A 13952-nucleotide genomic window follows, 5' to 3' on the forward strand; every position below is an offset into this window, starting at 1 on the left:
ATTCATATAATTTTGTCAAGTCACCTGGACTCTAATCTGAAAGTTCTTCTTGAATATCTGTGGTATCACCATTTTTAAGTAGCTCAGCAGTCTAATGGTCATAACTAACTAAATCAGCCAAATATGAAACCTGTTTGTTGCTGTCATTGTAGGAGTCAAATTCTTAATGTATTTATAACTTAATAAATTGCAATTCAGCGTTATGACACCAAGTTAACTTTGCTCCATCCCTTTTTAGTTAAGGTTCCAGATTTCTGCTTCAGGTTGGAAACTGCCAATGCAATGTTCAGAGCATGTCCTACTCAAAAGTCACATCTTAACTTTCATAGCCACATGACAGACCAAGCCCCATTTGCTCTTGTTTACATTTTATCATTGTTATTAGTAATAAATCAATAAAAATTGAATAACAAAGGGAAAAGCTCAAGATAAATAATTTCTTCCTTGTGAATTCAAACACATGCATACACACACATCTTCCTCTGTGTGTGTTACTTCCTCCTCACATTCTGTGCTACGGTACAAATAGTTACACAAAAGTCTACAAAACACGAGTAGCAGACCCCAGCTGTGTTAAGCTCGGCTGATTCTCAGTCTAGACCACCAGATTCTCCACGCTAAGTATACTTGTGGTTTCATCCTCTTCATTTGACCCAAAATATCCTGGGAGGGCCAGCATCCTCTGCTCGGCCTGTGAGGCCAAATGACGTGTTGTAATAGAAGGCAGTCTCGGGGTGAGTGGGGAAGCTTTTGACGCTTGTCTTTTCTACACTGAGAAGGGCTCAGAGGACTGACCCTCTGGTAGCTATCTTTGGGGGATGTGGGAGAAGACTGCTTCCTTGAGACACTCTTGTGCCTGGGGGACGGTCCCCAATGAGCTCTGTGAGGCTCTGTTCTCTCAATTCCTGCCACTAATCCTGCCTGGCGATCTCCAAGGTCTGGTTTCCTCAAGGGCTGCCCCATGGGCCTTAATAAAATTTTAAATATACTCTGTCACACATACTATATTCTAGAGAAGAATCATTATATCAAAATCCTAGATTTGAATAACTTATTAAATAATCAGTAACTAAAACCAAGCAATCTATCACACAAAAAGGGGAAAAGGTAATATTCTGAGTTACAAATTTTTTACCATCTGATAAAAATAGAAGCCTAAAAGTTTAAATTTTTTCCTGGATTTAAATTTAAAGATAAATTTGTTTTTCAGTGAAATATCCTCAATAGCAATTTTACCAAAGAGGCTGTCTTCTGAAGGCCACCTCTGAAATAATTAGAGGATAAATGTCAATGGCATGATATTAAGATATTACCTGGCCAGGTGTGGTGGCTCACACCTGTAATCCCAGCACTTTGGGAGTCCAAGGCAGGTGGATCACGAGGTCAAGAGTTCGAGACAAGCCTGGCCCACATGTGAAACCCCATCTCTACTAAATATACAAAAAATTAGCTGGGCGTGGTAGTGCGTGCCTAAATCCTAGCTACTCAGGAGGCTGAGGCAGGAGAATTGCTTGAACCCGGGAGGTGGAAGTCGCAGTGAGCCAAGATCACACCATTGCACTCCAGCTTGGGCAACAGGGTGAGACTCCACCTCAAAAAATAAAAAATAAAAAAAAAAAGAAAAGAAAGATATTATTCAAGAAAAGAACTTAGGGGCCAGGTGCAGTGGTTCACATCCGTGATGCCAGCACTTTGGGAGGCCAAGGCAGTAGATCACTTGAGGCTGGGAGTTCAGGGACCAGTCTGGGCAATGTACCAAGATCTCGTCTCAACAAAAGAAAATGTTTAACGAATTAGCTCAGTATGGTGGCACCTGCCTGTAGTCCCAGCTACTCAGGAGGCAGAGGCAGAAGGACAGCCTGAGCCCTGGAATTCAAGGCTGCAGTGAACTATGATGGTGCCATTGCACTCAAGCCTGGGTGACAGAGCAGGACTCCGTGCCGCCAGACCCGGAAAAAAGAAAAAAAAGAAAGGAATTTAGGCAGTTCTAAATAAAAACATCTCAGTATTTTCTATTGTTGAAAGAAAAAATATATTTTAAGTATATGTTAGTAAGCCAAGAGACTTTCTTAAATACTGTTAACATCTAGTACAATTTCCAGTAAAATTTAATTTTAGAACTTGCTTCAGAAGGAATTTCACTTTAATTGTAGATACTTGCTTATTCCAAAATATAATTATACAAAGGAATTAAAGTTTCTTAAAGAATAAAGTTACACTTAGAAACAAGATGGGATATAAAGCACACAGATACAGAGCTTTCATAGCATTCAATGCAGCCTATTCAGCTTGGCTGAAGAGTAAGATGTTCTCTAGTCAGTTAAATACAGTAAATTCCAAATGATATAAAAGGAATGTGAAATCCTTCAGTTTCATCTACACCTTGCCGTTATTTCAATCATCACTATTTTAAAATATGTTAAGTATAGATCTACTATCACATACTATGGTTAACAAAATAATAGAACTATAACTTTGTATTTAAAATTGAGTCGTATCTCTTCTATAAAATGTATAAATATAGAATTTTACTACTTATAAAGCTTACAATGAACTCAATTCAACAAATTAAACATCTACTATTTACAGTCCAAGCTCAACAAAAAGAGTAGCTATTGAATACCCTTTTCTTAGCACAGCAGTGGAATTAGATTGAGTTCGCAAGACTTTTTTGCATCGGCAACAGCAACTATGTAGAAAAAGATGAGTTTTTCGTCAGTTATGTACAGATCCTAGCAAATACACAAAGAATATGAATCAGTTTTAGATTTCTAAGTTTTCGAGTTTGTAGAAACACCAAATGGTTTTAAATTAGGAAAAGCTAATCCAAGACAGAATTCAAATAAATACTCTTGTACCTTCCTTTTGGCTTAACATTTAGCTTCATTTTTAAAGCTCTTCAGTCAATGAATAAAGCTGTGTCACAAAATTCATCTCCTTTTCTCATTAGCATAATCTATGTAATTTGGCCGGGTGCAGTGGCTCTCACCTGTAATCCCAGTATTTTGGGAGGCCAAGGAGGGTGGATCACCTGTGGTCAGGAGTTTGAGACCAGTCTGGCCAACATGGTGAAACCCAGTCTCTGCTAAATATACAAAATTAGCCAGGCATGGTGGCACGTGCCTGTAGTCCCAGCTACCTGGGAGGCTGAGGCAGGAGAATTGCTTGAACCCAGGAGGAGAAGGCTGCAGTGAGCTGAGATCAAGCCACTGCACTCCAGCCTAGGCAACAAGAGCGAAACTCCGTCTAACCAAAAAAAAAAAAAAAAAAAAATTCAGTTTTTCCCTATCCAGATTATTCATCAGAATAACTCTTTAAAGTTACAAAACACAGAAATACATTATTTTTTAATATAGACAGGGTCTTGCTATGTTGTCCAGGCTGGACTCGATCTCTTGGGCTCATGTAATCCTCCAGCTTTGGCCTCCCAAAGTGCTGGGATTACAGGCATGAGCCACCGTGCCTGGCCACATTCATTTTTATAAAGAATACAAACAGCATTTCATTTTAATACTCTGTCAAATAGTAAATATGATACTATTCTTTATCAGCTTACCCAATAACTATGAATGAAATCTATATACATTCTCCACCCAATGAAGGAAAATGAGACATCCATAAAATGTAAATAGGTGTTGCTCAACATGTCTGTCACGCTTGAGCTACTTTACCTTGTATGAAAGACCAATTAAAAAATCCTCAAAGACAACCTTTATTTTATTTGACTAATTTGTCATGGGTAAAATGTATAAGTAACTGATTAAAAAGGGACAATATACTTTGGAAGAAAAATTACCACAGTAACTCCCAAGAAGAATGTGACAATAAGCTCTTTGACAATACTATCGTGTATCATCTGGTTTCTGTTCCAAAGCCTTAATCAGCTCCTACAAAAACAAACATGTTGAGTGTCAGTAAAAGTTTTTAAAAGGCCATCAAATTCTAATTAAAACATAATTTTTAATCAAATAACTTAGAAACTATTCAGAGGAAAGACAACAGGGATGTAATCTTGGAGTTTTTCCCTCATAAGAAAATCTCCCCTTCTCCTGCCCCTTCTCCCAAAAGTAGACAATCTAATATAGTATCTCTGTACTGTAAAGCATTTAGTTCCTGGCCCATAGAACTCAATAAATGATAATTATTATCATCTCACATATTCTGAAGAGTTTAACTGATATACATTAACCATTACAGATTTTCTCCTTCTAATTTGGTGAAGACTCAAATACCATACAGAATTTGAGATTCCTAAGAAACGTGAAGCTGTCCAATAAAAAAAGACTAAAAGTTAAATCTAAAGCTCAGGGAGGTTAAGACAATCAATACATACACATCAAGCTTACCTGGCCCTCTCTTATCCTCTATCAATAGCACACAACTCTAATAAAATGCAATTAAACATTCTTTTCAAAGCCCAGATACGATCTCATAGAAGGCTATAGCAACTGATCAAGAGTTAACATTAGAGAGATTAAGACTTTTTTTACCCTGTTCAGTCACAACATATAGGTGTGGTAGGTGGAAAAATAATGATGTAAGAGATTACACAATTAGGGAAATCAAGGACAAGTGCAGGAACACTTTTATTTTCTGCCAACTGCCTATAAACTCTACGGATTTGGTAGTTCTCTTAAATACTAAAATTATTTCAACAGCCGCATGTGTCACTGACTTAGCTTTAACCTAATGTGACTCTCACAAAGCATCATATACAGATGCTCCTCAACACACATGGGGTTTCAGTCAATCAACAGAAAGTGTGGCTCAAACTAAGAGAGCAAAGAAGCTATAAGATGCTACTTCAAGGGCCTCACTTTGTACCTTGCAGGCTGTTACACTGAATTTAGACCTTAGGTGTGATGGAAAGTCATGGAAAGTTCATTATTAGTAGGAGAGAGACATGGTCCTATTTACTTTTTAAAAACGTCATTCCGGTTGCTGTATGGTGAATATATTGTAACAAATCAGTATTGGAAACAGAGACTTCTTAGGAAACTACTACATTAAATCTAGGTTAGAAAAGGCTGTTAGCCACAGAGGTGATGAAGAGAAATACAATGAGCTGGAATATACTAGAACCAGCAAGACTTGAAAATGGGTGAACATGTGGGATAAGAGAAACTGAAGATCACTCTATGGTTTTGGGCTTACTTAGATCTCTACCTGGCATGCAGTAAGCAGTCAAAGGATGATTTTTCTCCTTGCAGACTTTTTCAACCTTTTTCCCAATCTCTACTTTGACTGCATCTCCTTTGCCACAAAATATAAAAATATTTGCCTCTCTAGTCTTAATCTTCTCAAAACCACTAGTAATCCCTTATTAAATCCAAATGATTCCTATCTGACTTGATCTGTCTGTGGCCCCTGACAATAATAACCAGGACTTTCAGCTTACCATTCTGTTGCCTCTTAAAAACTAATGTTTTCTGGGCTGGGCTCACGTCTGTAATCCCAGCATTTTGGGAAGCCGAGGCAGGTGGATCACCTGAGGTCAGGAGTTCGAGACTAGGCTGGCCAACATGCTGAAACCCCGTCTCTACTAAAAATACAAAAATTAGTCAGACATGGTGGTGGGGTGGAACCAAAGCATTTACATCAGCTGGGTGCAATGGCTCACGCCTGTAATCCCAGCACTTTGGGAGGCCAAGAAGGGGTGGGATCCCTTGAGCCCAGGAGTTGGACACTAGACTGGGCAACATGGCAAAAACCTACAAAAAGTACAAAAACCAGTTAGCCAGGCATGGTGCAGGCCTGTGGTCCCAGCAACTCAGGAGGGTGAGGTGAGAGGAATGCTTGGGCCCTGGGAGGTGGTAGTTGCAGTGAGCCATGATTGTGCTACTGCACTCCAGACTGGGTGACAGAGCGACACACTATCCCCCAAAGAAGAGTAACATTAACTCTGAAATAGCTGGCCTAGGAACCCAGTTTGATGGAGGAATCTGAATGCTAAGCTAAGGATTTTGGAGTTTACCCTACAGGTAGCAAGAAAGGCATTGAGGGCTTCCATATACAAACATTACATATTCCCAAGGGATATTTTTATTTGATTTTTTTGAGACAGGGTCAAAAAAAGGGAAGAGAACAGAAAAAAATGAGAGAAAAGTAGGAAGGCCATTAAGGAAGGCCATTATAGAACTGTTAACAATTCAGGAGCTGGCAAGCGAAGACACACTCAGAGCGTTTCTCTTTGCTTCCTTGCCCTCTGAACTGTTCAATAAATAGTGAAGAACACAAAGCTAACTGCTGTATTTATTTCAGACCTGCTGCTGCTCTCCGATTTAAAAGCAATACAGGAACATTAAATTTGTCATAGTTGAAATTGGTAAAGGTAGATCTCTACAGGTGCTTCTTGACTTACAATGGGTTTATTGGGAGGATACTGTAAGTCAAAATGCCTTTAATACACCCTAACCTACTGAGCATCAGAGCTTAGACTAGCTTACCTTAACGTACTCAGAACACTTACATTAACCTCCATTTGGGCAAAATCATCTAATACAAATCCTGTTTTATTATAAACGGTTGAATAACTCATGTAATTTATGGGAACAATGTCCTGAATGTGAAAAACAAGATAGTTGTATGGGAACTAAAAGTTCAGTTTCTCCTGAATGTGCATCGCCTTTGGAACCATCATAAAGTCAAAAAATTCTGAGTCAAACCATCCTAAGCCCCGGACCATCTGTATATGAAGTGCTCCCTAAGGGGCACTATGCCAGATACTATGCCTAAGTGTTTTCCAACTTTCTGTACCACATTCAAAAGGAGCATCTTCATAAAGATGTTACTGACATCGTGGAAAATATTAGTCCTTCCTTTCTTTTGCAGCTGACAGGATTTTTAAAAGAAGCTCTAAACCACAAGCGTATTCCAGCAGCTGTTTGTTCTTCCTGGTATGAGTTACTTCCTCCCTCTGCTACCGTCGCTTGTATTCTACTTTGAGGAAATACTAAGCAGCACAGTAAATCAGTCTGTTTTCAGAAATTGCTTAGTCCTTGAATTAATATATTTCATAAAGCAGGTTTGCTTTAGCTCCTTAAGATTTGGTTACTTAGAATAAAATTTTCCCAGTTTAATAGCCAATTTGCATACACGTATAAATGCATGAACTTTAAAACCACCTTTAGGATTAAGAGGGTTTTGTTATCTGTTTTTACAGAATTTAAAACTGATTACCTCAGTAAGTTTTAGAGCAATTTTAAGAATAGTAATAAGAATCTTAAGAATCTTAAGTAATAAGAATACATTCTTTAGAACCAAGAATCTAAGGATAATACATTCTTTAGAACCAAATGTGTATATAATTAAATGAAGGATGTTTTAACAACATGGTCTCAACTGTGGAGGTATCACCATCTTTCAAAGCTACCTGCAAAAAGGGACAATGTCCTCACTGGCTAGTAAAAATCAGAAAAATTTAAGGAATTCTCAGCAAATTTCTTATCTTTTAAAAATACCCATGGTCATCCCCTAAGAGGGTAAATGCACCCGGTATTAATAAGCAAGTGAGTGAGTTCATAAGCAACACTACCTCCAGGAATTTAAATTTATTGGCAGGGATAACAGTGACATTAGAAGCAGGCTTATACTTTCCTATCAATAAGGAGAAGTAGACTTATTCACAACCAATTTCTGCTTCAAAACACTTCCAAGCGGCCAGGCGCGGTGGCTCAAGCCTGTAATCCCAGCACTTTGGGAGGCCGAGACGGGCGGATCACTAGGTCAGGAGATAGAGACCATCCTGGCGAACACGGTGAAACCCCGTCTCTACTAAAAAATACAAAAAACTAGCCGGGCGAGGCGGCGGGCGCCTGTAGTCCCAGCTACTCGGGAGGCTGAGGCAGTAAACCCGGGGGGCGGAGCTTGCAGTGAGCTGAGATCCGGCCACTGCACTCCAGCCCGGGCGACAGAGCCAGACTCCGTCTCAAAAAAAAAAAAAAAAAAAAAAAACTTCCAAGCATATAAAAAATGCCATCCTTAAAAGAGGGATTTCCTATTTGAATGTCTCAGTTTATTAGAATATAAACGGTCTTTGCATTCTAGGTAAGATGTCCTTTGTTTGCTTGTTTTTGTACTGGAATTATCCTGGAATCTGATAATGCTGGGATTCTACTGATGGCTAGGCACTGCATATCTTCATTATGTGCCATTTCCATTCATTCCTTAAAATATTATGAAACACTGTTACAAACAAAATATAATGTATAATATAGCTAACATATACTATAATATATACAACATATAACAACATAAAAGCATGATGAAATGACCACCTGTGAACCTGCCGTCCAACTTAAGGAACAGAATGATAGTACTGTCAAAGCCCCTGGGTGTCCCTCCTCAATTACTCTGCCTTCCTGAAATACCGTGTTATGGTGATCATTTTCTTTATAGTTTTATCACCTTTAGAGCTAACAAAGTATATTCAAAATTTGGTTTTCGAATTTTATAAAATTCTATTATATTGCATGCATTCTGCTGCAACTTACTCTCTTTAGGACACCGTGAAGATACCTACACAGTGTTTTGAAATTCATCTAAGTATCTACACTCTAAAAGTGAATATCTGGCAGAAATAATCTCAATGAATTTTAGAAACCCCTGAAATTAACACTTACCTGCTTCACTGTTAATTGGGAACTCCCAGTTTCCCCTCTTTCATCCAGTGGATCAGCTCTTCAAACCCATTCTGAAGGGGTGTTCATTTTCTGTGGCTAACTACTTAGCAAATTCCACATCCCAAAGTGAAGGTGATGTGTCTGTGTAAGACATTTTAAATAAGAACAAGTCAGTGTAAATACCTTTTTAAAAAATGTTATAACCAATCCTGGATTGTGTATTTTTCATATCTTGACACTCTTAATTACAGTATATAATAAAAAGTTGTATCACTGAGAGGTAACTGCAACAAAAACTGTGTTAAAGACTCTAACTAGGCTGGGCGCCATGGCTCATGCCTGTAATCCCAGCACTTTGGGAGGTCAAGGAGGGGAGAGCACCTAAGGTGAGGAGTTCAATACCAGCCTGACCAACATGGTGAAACCCCATCTCTACAAAAAATACAAAAAATTAGCCGGGCATGGTGGTGCATGCCTGTAATCACAGCTACTTGGGAGGCTGAGGCAGGAGAATTGCTTGAACCCGGGAGGTGGAGGTTGCAGTAAGCCAAGATCAGGCCACTGCACTCCAGCCTGGGTGAAAGAGCAAGACTCCATCTCAAAAAATAAATAAATACATAAAGACTATAACTACAATAATGTCAAGCTTAACTTTGGTTTTACAACAATGCCAGGTAATCACTGCCCCTTCTACTGGAAAAAAATTAAATTTGTATTTTGTTTAAAGGTATTTTTATGAATATGAATATTTTTATACAATATGTGACTCTGATTTTTAAAATACAGTCTGTTTATTTTTACTCTATCAAAATTAGTCACTAATGTACTACTGTTAACAACCAAAGAAGTTAGATCAACAGAATAACAATAAAATTGCTAGTGAATACTGAGTGCCTCCCTCTGTGCTTAAATGTTTTTAAAGGATTAGTACATTTAATCCTCACAACCAACCCTATGAGTAGGCTAATTACCACCATCATATTACATGTTTCAATAACTTTTTTACTTTTGAAATTTCAGATCATCTTTTGAGAATGAGCCATATTCCCACCAGTTACTGCTGCTGGGAACGTAAAATGGTACAAACATCTTGGAAAACAGCTTGATGGCTTCTTAAAAAGTTAAAAATACATCTATTATTCATCATAGTTATTTCATTCCTGGATATTTACCCAAGAGATAATACATGTCCATACAAAGACTTGTACACGAAAGTTCATGGCAGCTTTCTCTGTAATACCCAAATGTGGGTTGTAATTTGGGAAACAATCCAAATGTCCATTAACAGGTGAATAGGTACAAAAATGTAACACATTGGCAGGGCGCAGTGGCTCGCAGCTGTAATCCCAGCACTTTGGGAGGCCGAGGCAGGCGGATTACGAGGTCAGGAGTTCAAGAACAGCCTGGCCAACATGGTGAAACTCCGTCTCTACTAAAAATACAAAAATTAGATGGGCATGGTGATGTGTGCCTGTAATCCCAGCTATTCAGGAGGCTGAGGCAGGAGAATTGCTTCAACCGGGACCCAGGAGGCAGAGGTTGCAGTGAGCCAAGATCGCACCACTACACTCCAGCCTGAGCTACAGAGCGAGACTCCGTCTCAAAAAAAAAAAAAAAAAAGTAATACAGCCATACAACTGTATACTATTTGGTAATAAAAATGCATTACTGTACATGTTACAGCATGGATGAATCTCAAATCATTATGCTGAGTGGAAGAAGCCAGATGCAAGAGTATATACTGTGTGATTTCATTTATGTACAATTCTAAGAGATGCAGCCTAATCTATTTTAACAGAAAGCAGATCAATGGTTGCCTGCATTGGGGGTGTGTGTGTGTGTGTGTGTGTTGCAAAAGGACATATGGAAACTTTTAAGGGTCATGAAAATGTTCAGATTTGTAAGTGGCAGTTTCATGTGTGTATCTATTTGTCAAAACTACTTGAGTTATATACTTCAAATGTATGTAGTTTGTTGAACACAAATTATACCTTAATAAAGTTGTAAAAGGAAAATGAGTATCAATATCTGTCCCTTGGCTACTTTTTTCCCTGTATTTTTGTTCCTTAATTATTTTTTCAAACATTTTTGACCTTTCTGGGCTAGAGGCATAGATTACATATAATTTATCCTCCAGCCTACCTGTTTACACACTTTTGTCAAGCCCACTAAAGCATGTCAACAAACAGCTCATTTACTCTTCTACCTGAGTAAGCCTTATTTTATCTATTTGCTTTTTCTGTATCGGTTTATATGAGCCTTTAAGTGCAGAAATGTCTCTAATCACACACTGACTGGCAGATATTAAGTATTTTCGCCTAGATCATCTGACACTGGGTAACAATCACAGTTGTCAGGCTTAACTAGCCACATTTACAGAGCAATCACACCAATAAAATAACTATCTCACAGTTATCTTTTATTTGGTAGACACTGTCCAACCTATGTCTTTTCCATCATCATTAGGATCATATTTTACACTTGCTAATAGTTGCAAACATTTATTAAATGTGTACTATGTTCCAGGCACTGTACCTCACACTTCTCAGATAACCTCATTTAATCCTGGAGATGTATGTACTAACCCTCATTTTATAGGTGGGGAAAGGTTACTGTGGCAAAATCGGAATTTGAATCCAGTTCTACATAACACCAACACTCTTTCCGTTAAGTTATACTGCCTGTCGATTTTAGGATAACCAGTAGGGCCTATGACTATATCCTTTGTAGTAGTGGTAAGAACTTAATGGGGAACAAGACGTAGGAATCATGGAACAGAATAACTCATTCAATCGGTCAATAAAAAAATCACTGAATGCCAACTATATTTCCACATTATTTGGGATGGTAATATAACAACAATGAACAACTGCTAAATTTAAGTTTCCACATTTTGCTATTCTTGTACTTAATTGGAAACATTCTTTAGACTCATGCAAGTACAGCACATTCAAACAGTACCTTCATCATATTATTACATAAATTTGTGTGCTACTTTCCTCACTAGAGTATAATCATTTGATACTGTTTTATAAAATACATAAAATTTCAATGCCTCCTTGCCAACTAATTTCAGTTTTAGAAATAAGATTTTTTAATTTTAAAAAACAAGCTGGCTTCTTCAAGAATCCAAGTGTCTCTTTTGGCTGGACAACAGCAGCTGCCCTGACAAAAAATTCCTTTCTGATGCACACTTAACGGACACCATTTGAGCAGGGGAGAGGTGATTCATTGTCCCTATGCATTTTGCATTTCCTTTTTATCATACACAACAGAATGCAGTTTCTGTAATACAGGGGGTTGTTCTTTTAGCTTCACCTTCAGTTCTAATGAACAAACGTTAATTGAATTAACTACTTTCCTTTATAGATGTATATTTTATAGTACAGTTTGTTCAAAAAATAATTTAAGATAACTAGTTCCTATGATCTGTAATCCACATGAGTAGATGCTACAGGGTATATAGTCATGAATGAGATCTAGCCTCTAATATAGTTTATTAAATAGGGGGAAAATCAGAAGTTCATATAAGTAACTGGTAGAAAGATTAAGTGAGCCATTGGAGGCTGGCCTAGGAACTTATGTATCACATACAACATTTATTTTTCCCCTTTGAGAGGGGGTCTCGCTCTGTCGCTTAGGCTGGAGTGTTACGGGCACAATCGTAGCTTACTACAGCATTGAATTCTGGGCTCCAGTGATCCTCCCACCCCAACCTCCCAGGTCACTAGGACTGTAGGCATGTACCACCATACCCAGATAATTTTTTTCTATTTTTTAGAGAAAGGATCTCACTATGTTGCCCAGGCTGGTCTTGAACTCCTAGTCCCCAGCCTGGGCGACAGAGACTTCGTCTCAGAAAAAAAAAAAAAAAAAACAAATCCACGGAATACACAATGTATTGAAAATACTCCAACTGTGGACATATCCTGCTATAAAGACAGGTTAGGCTGGGTGCGGTGACTCACGCCTGTAACCCCAGCACTTTGGGAAGCCAAGGTGAGTGGATCACTTGAGGTCAGGAGTTACCAGCCTGGCCAACATGGTGAAACACCATCTCTACTAAAAATACAAAAATTAGCTGGGTGTGGTGGCGCGTGCCTGTAATCCCAGCTACTGGGGAGGCTGTCAGGGGAATCACTAGAACCCAGGAGGCAGAGGTTGCAGTGAGCTGAGATGTATTACTTACTAGCCACATGAAAATGGCCTATTTTGAGATATAAACATTACTGACCTAATGCTTTCATTCACTTACCTAATTTTAGGTCTTTCTCCACCTCTCTGTGCCCGACTCTTCCTCATGCTACGGAGCTGCCTGAGCAGCTCTGGCTTGTTTGTCAAAAGAGGGCAGCAGATGCAGCTGCCACCAACTCAGGACTCAGGGGCTCATTTCTGAAAAAGAAAATGAAAACCAAATGAGAAAGAAAGAAAGAGAGACTGCTTACTATGCCATTAGTTTAGTGAAAAGTGAAATGATTTTGGGGGGAAAATTTTCTGTTGATCAAAAAAGTATCATTCAATTCAATTTCTGACAAAAGCAAGAAATCTCAACTATTAGGTACCAGTTTTAAATAAACTCTGAAATGTTAACACAGAACAATATATTAATGTGGAGGGATGAGGGATCAGCCTCAAAAATTATAAATTAGTGGAATTTTCAACTAGATGCTATCGCATTTCAAAAACAATACATATTACAAGCAAGTATTAAGGCAGCTTAACCTGTTCACAGCTTTACTCATAATAGCCCCAAACTGTAACCAACCTAAGGTCTATTATTAGAAAGAAAAAACTAATTGTGAGGTATCCAAGCAATGGAAGAGTACTCAGCTTATGCCAACATGAATGACTCTCATACACATTAGATCAAGTGAAAGAAGTTGGACACAGAATATATTCTGTATGATTCCATTTCTATCAAGTTCTAGAACAGGCAAAACTAATCTGAGGTGAAAAAACAAAGCAGCAATTGCCTCAGGACAGAAGGCTACTGACTGGGAAGGTGAAAATGGGAAACACAGTGTCTTGGTTAAGTGTGTGGGTCACATGGGCTTATCCATTTATCAAAATCCTCCAGCCACCATGCGGCGAGAAAGCCCAGGCCACAAAGAAAGCCACATGTAGGTGTTTCTGCTAACACCCTCAGCTAAGGTCTCAGCTGACAGTGGCATCAACTGCCAGACCTATGAGTGAGCAAACTTCAGATGATTCCAGCCTCAGACTACTAAGTCTTCCAACTGAGGCCCCAGATATCATAGAGCACAGACTGGCCTTCCCCACTGTGTTCCAGCCAAATTGCTAACCCACAGAATCTGAGAGCATAATGAGTGA

General features: G+C 38.6%; 1 protein-coding gene across 9 annotated transcripts in view; it reads right to left on the reverse strand.

The window, feature by feature from the left end:
• Positions 1-13952, reverse strand: part of NEK3 (NIMA related kinase 3) — a 59377-nt gene that overhangs the window by 38514 nt on the left and 6911 nt on the right. For 5 of the 9 annotated variants that reach the window (XR_012426991.1, XR_012426989.1, XR_012426995.1 and 2 more), the window contains exons 3-6: positions 12877-13013; positions 8622-8762; positions 5399-5542; positions 3797-3887 (exon numbers count right to left, since the gene is read on the reverse strand). The gene's annotated coding sequence lies outside the window, so the exon portion shown is untranslated. Of the gene's footprint in view, positions 1-3796; positions 3888-5398; positions 5543-8621; positions 8763-12876; positions 13014-13952 lie in introns of those variants that run through there. The other 4 variants (XR_012426992.1, XM_074022097.1, XM_015438990.4 and 1 more) reach the window with 2 other exon arrangements.

This window comes from Macaca fascicularis, chromosome 17, assembly GCF_037993035.2.
Source record: "Macaca fascicularis isolate 582-1 chromosome 17, T2T-MFA8v1.1".
Classification (NCBI taxonomy): domain Eukaryota; kingdom Metazoa; phylum Chordata; class Mammalia; order Primates; family Cercopithecidae; genus Macaca; species Macaca fascicularis.